Below are 6,000 nucleotides of genomic sequence, written 5' to 3'. Positions count from 1 at the left end.
TCCCTTTATTTGCAGCCACTTTCTCATCTATTTTATCAAGGGGTGGCACAGTGGCGCAGCGTTAGAATTGCTGCCTGATAGCGCCAGAGACCCAGGTTCGATTCAGATGACGAGTGCTGTCTGTGCAATTTTCCCTGGGACTGCGTGGGTTTTCTCTGGGTGCACCGGTTTCCTCCCACATCCCAAACACGTACAGGTTTGCAAGTTAATTGGCTTTGGTAAAATTGTACAGATAGTCCCCATTGTGTAGGACGGTGCTAGTGTAGATGGTCAGCTGGTGTAGCTGGTCGGATTCAGTGGGCCGAAAGGACTGTTCCAGCGCTGTGTCTCGAAAGTTTACAGTCTAAAGTCTAAATCTGAAAGATCATACCTGTCTGGTGGAAGTAAATCTAAAACGTTTGCTTCTACAGGTGGACAGAAATGCAGGTGGTGAACCACCTCTTTATTTGCAGCCACTTGATCATCTATTGATTTCAGACACGTAGTCAGTCTATACTTTGGCTGGGCAGCATACACACATTTGTATAATGGAATGTACTCAGTCAGATACATTGTTTTTACTTGTTCACAGGACATGCCTTTGGACACATGGACAACATGTGTTGCCAGTCCCTAATAGCCTCTACTGAAAAGGCATTGCCAAGCGTGCATTCAAATGGGCCAGATAGGGAAGAGAAATGCTGTTCCCTGAGGGATATCAGCCAGCCAGATTGGTTTTGTACAGCAGGCCTGTGGTGTTACGGCCGCTGCTATTAAAATATGCTTTTTTTTGGGTGTTTCCAATTTTTAGTTAATTATATGAATTTAACTCCTCCAGTTGGCAAATGGGATTCGAACTCATGCCCTTGAAGAATGGGCCAGACTTCAGTCAGCTCATCCAGAAACATAACCACCAGCTAACCATGCCGTTGGTCTCCTCTAGACTGTAATTAAAACAAAATGTATCAAGAGGGTGTTGTGATGGCCGTAAGCACTCCCTTCCTTTGTGTTTCCACAGAAATGGTTGATAGCAACCACATTGCAAGATCAGAGGTTTGGTTTAGTTTGGAGATACTGCACGGAAACAGGCCCTTCATGTCCACACAGACCAGCAATCCCCGCACAGGAACACTATCCAACACACACAAGGGGCAATGTACATTTATACCAAGCCAATTAACTTACAAACCCGTATGTCTTTGGAGTGTGGGAGGAAACCGAAGACCTCGGAGGAAACTCATGCGGTCACAGGGAGAACATCCAAACTCCGTATAGATAGCACCCATAGTCGAGATCAAACCCGGGTCTCTGGCACTGTAAGTGCTGTAAGGCAGCAACGTTACCACTGCCCCACCGTGCCACCGAGGTGTGGCAGTATCATCTGTGCACCGTACAGCATCATCTCTTGTCTTACAGTGCACACAGGGCACAGATCAGTATACTACAGGAACAGGCCCTTCAGCCCACAATGCCCGTGCTGGACATGATGACAGGTTAAACCAATCTCCCCTTCCTGCATGTAATCCATATCCCTCCAATCCCTGCATATCCATGTGGTGGGAGCACCACATTCCAGGCACCGTTAGACTTTAGAGATACAGAATAGAAACAGGCTCTATGGCCCACCGAGTCAAGGCTGAGCAGCAATAACCTCTTGCACTCGCACTATCCAACCCACTAGTGACAATTTACAATTTACAGAAGCCAATTAACCTACAAACCTGTACGTCTTTGGAGTAAAATCTGGATGCTCCTGGAGAAAATCTACAAGTTCACAGGGAGAACTTCAAATTCCATACAGACAGCACCTGTGGTCAGGATTGAATCCGGGTCTCTGGCGCTGGAAGGCAGCAACTCTACCGCTGTGCAATATGCCTGCCGACAGGTGCCGCACCTGTTACTCTTTATGTAAACAACCTGTCCCGCACATCTCCTATAAATTTTGTCCATCTCACCTTAAACCTATGCCCTTGGAAAATTCCACGTCAAAGGAGAGGTGTCAGACCCTGGCTACTGCCGGCCATGGATGTTGAGCTATGAGGTGATATTCTGGACCTAACCACTGAACACTGTGACTTGCCCACACTATCAGCTCATTAAATCTCAGCAAGTCTGCAATAGATCAAGTGAGTGTAATGACTGATTATGGAGCAGGTTCGATGGTGAGGCTGGGAAAAATGCTGTAATGGTTCAATGCACTATTCTCATTGGAATGTATCATCACCAGTCGCTGGGCTGGAATGGTGAATTTTAATGGAAAATGCTGAACATAAGATATTTTCCTCTTTATTATTCTCTGCTGCAGTGAACACCTGTTTGACCTGGGACCCACGCCTCTGCCTTCAATGCCTTCCTGACCCACCTCCTGAACCTTCAGACAGCAGCAATTCACAATGCTAGAGGCAACACATTGTGCAGCGGTAGAGATGCTGCCTTGCAGCACCAAAGACCCAGGATCGATCCTGACTACGGGTGCTGTCTGTATGGAGTTTGCACGTTCTCCCTGTGACTGTATGGGTTTCCATTGGGAGCTCCGATTTCCTCCCACTTTCCAAATACATGCAGGTTTGTCGGTTAAGGGCCTGTCCCACATCCACGACCTAATTCACAACCTCTGCCAAGTTTGCCCTTGACTCATACTCGCAGCATGGTCATCATAAAGTCGTAGGAGGTCGTAGGTAGGTCATAGGTAGGTCGCGATGCTAACTGTAGGTACTCGTGGCATCAAGTAGGTCGGGGCGTTTTTCTAGCCTGATGAAAAATGTCCACGAGTAAAAGAGGTCGTGAATTAGGTCGTGAAAGTGGGTCGGGCCCTTCAATTGGCTTCTGTAAATTGCCCTTATGTGCAGGAAGTGAAAGAGGGATAACACAGAAGTAGTGTGAATGGGTGATCGATGGTCTGTGCAGACACAGTGGGCCGAAAGACCAATTTCCATGCTGTATATCTAAACTAAACTTTAAAAAACTAAACTAAACTAAACTAATTGCACTGACCTTTTTGGAGCTGTGCTGTGGTCTACTGAGTTCCCCAGATACAAAAAATAGCTTGATTATATCCTCGCTCCTGCATGGTAAACCTGCTTGGTACACCTCATAGCCGTGACATCCCACATGCTGCAAAGCCCATCCCTCAGGGCACAATTAAAATAATGCCAATGCTCCAGGCTGTTATAAGTATATCGTGGATATTCCTCAGCATTCATTCCACAATTTCTCTCTTCCCTGTGTGCCCCACCACCCACCCCAGTGTGCACCCATTTCTCCCACTATCTCCCACGCTCCTAGTCACCCTCCTCCATGCCCCTCCCTTGCACGCTCATCTCCCATCTCTGTCCCTCATTTCCCTTTAATCCCCCTTCTTTCCACTCCATCCTCTCCACCGCAACCTCCCCTCACCCCTTCGCCCCACTGGCGGCCTTGATGCTGGATTTCCTCCAGCACTTTGTGTTTTATCCATTCCACAATGAATTGAGATCGCATTGTACCTAGATAGTGAGACAATAGACAATAGGTGCAGGAGTAGGCCATTCGGCCCTTCAAGCCATTAATTGTGATCATGGCTGATCATCCACAATCAGTACCCCATTCCTGCCTTCTCCCCATATCCCCTGACTTTGCTATCTTTAATAGCCCTATCTATCTATTTCTTGAAAGTATCCAAAGAACTGACCTCAACCGCCCTCTGAGACATAGAATTCCAGACTCACAACACTTATTCTTAAACTGTGGCCCCTGGTTCCGGACTCCCCCAACATCGGGAACATGTTTCCTGCCTCTAACGTGTCCAAACCCTTAATAATCTTATATGTTTCAATAAGATTCCCTCTCATCCTTCTAAATTCCAGAGTATACAAGCCCAGCCACTCCATTCTCTCAGCATATGACAGTCCCGCCATCCCAGGAATTAACCTTGTAAACCTACGCTGCACTCCCTCAATAGCAATGATGATGATCAATCATCAAGTAAGCACTGCTAATGGTTAGTTGTCCAATTGTTGCATATTACCTTTCATTACAACATCTAAATTCCTCGGAAAGAACAATTTTAATTGACTCATCTCCCCTGTTAACTTTTTAGAGATACAACATAGAAACAGGCCCATTAATCCAGCGAGTCCATGCCGACCGTTGATCATCCATTCACAAAACTCTGTGTTATCTAGTTACTCATCCACTCCCTACACACTTGGGGCAATTTAGAGAGGCCCACTAACTGACAAACCTGCACGTCTTTGAGAAAAACCTGGGCACCAGGAGAAAATCCACACGGTCACAGGAAAAAAATGCACACTCCACACAGACAGTACCCAAGACCAGGATCAAACCCAGGAGTCTGGTGCTGCGAAGCAGCAGCTTTACCATCTCAAGATTTTTAAAGATTTTTTTTTACATGCAGAGAGTGGTAGGTGCCTAGAACGCGCTGCGGGGGAAGCAGATTCAATAGTGGCATTTAAGAAGTTTTTTGATAGACACTTGGATACCCAAGAAATGCAAGGAAATGAATCACATGCAGGGAGATAGTGTTTGATGTTCACCACAGGCATTGTTGGCCGAAAGACCTGTTCTTGTGTTATTCTTTACTATGTTCCATGTTTCTCAGCTGGGAAACAGCAACTAATTAATTCCAGCACATTTCTACCACAAAGAGAATTTTTCTGTGCAGGGAATGTGAGAAACAGCTTTTATTACTGGTGATATATTTGTCAACGATTAAAAAATGGTCATATTTGAAATTAAACAATTATGCTATAATTTTAAGGAATATACCTTTCATCATAAACCAGAAAAAAAATAATGTTACTGAAGTCGCAATAACAATTGATCATTAAAATTGTAAAAGTATAACCTTTATAGGAAAGTTGTTGGCAAGATGGTGTCAACCTGGAAAGGGTACGAGGATGTTGCCAGGACTAGAGGGTCTGAGCTATAGGGAAAGGTTAAGTAGGCTGGGACTCTATTCCCTGGAGCGCAGGAGGTTGAGGAGTGAGTGATCTTATAGAGGTGCATAAAATCATGAGAGGAATCAATCGTGCAGATGCACTTGAGTCCCTTGCCCAGTAGGTGAATCGAGGACCAGAGGACATAGGCTTAAGGTGAAGGGAAAATATTTAATAGGAATCTGAGGGGTAACTTTTTCACATAAAGGGTGGTGGGTGTATGGAACAAGCTGCAAGAGGAGGTAGTTGAGGCTGGAATTATCGTAACGTTTAAGGAGCAGTTAGGCAGGTACATGGATAGGACAGGTTTGGAGGGATATGGACCAAATGCAGGCAGGTGGGACTAGTGTAGCTGTAACATGTTTCCCGGTGTGGGCAAGTTGGGCCGAAGAGCCAGTTTCCACACTATATCACTCTATGACTCTATAACTAAATAATCATTTCCATAACACCATAACATCTGCTCTGTATAAAACACACTCAGACAAATCTTTAGTAATAATAAGAATGTTTTTGTTTAAATTAATTGGAAGATTAATTAAGAAGTTTAGGGGAAACATGAGGGGGAACTTCTTTACTCAGAGAGTGGTAGCTGTGTGGAATGAGCTTCCAGTGGAAGTAGTGGAGGCAGGTTCGATTTTATCATTTAAAAATAAATTGGATAGGTATATGGATGGGAAAGGAATGGAGGGTTATGGTCTGAGTGCAGGTAGATGGGACTAGGGGAAAATAATTGTTCGGCACGGACTTGTAGGGCCGAGATGGCCTGTTTCCGTGCTGTAATTGTTATATGGTTATATGGTTAAGATGCAAATAATATTTTGCCTTAACAAATTTACTTTTGAAGTGACCATTCATGGAGTTTATAAATAAGTGAGTCATGCTAGGAACTGTTAATCCCAGGATGTTCTAGGATTACATATTCAATAGAGATAAACTTCAAGCACAATGACAGCAGCCAGTATTGCCGGTGGACAGTCAGCCTGACCACCCACCAGGACAGCACAGTGGCGCAGCAGAGAGTTGCTGCCTTACAATGCCAGAGTCCTGAGTTCAATCCTGGCTACAGGTGGCATCTGTACAG

The sequence above is a fragment of the Amblyraja radiata genome, chromosome 16 (genome assembly GCF_010909765.2).
Source record: "Amblyraja radiata isolate CabotCenter1 chromosome 16, sAmbRad1.1.pri, whole genome shotgun sequence".
In the NCBI taxonomy this organism is placed as follows: domain Eukaryota; kingdom Metazoa; phylum Chordata; class Chondrichthyes; order Rajiformes; family Rajidae; genus Amblyraja; species Amblyraja radiata.
The sequence above is the reverse complement of the archived record's forward strand: the minus strand, read 5'-3'. Positions refer to the sequence as shown.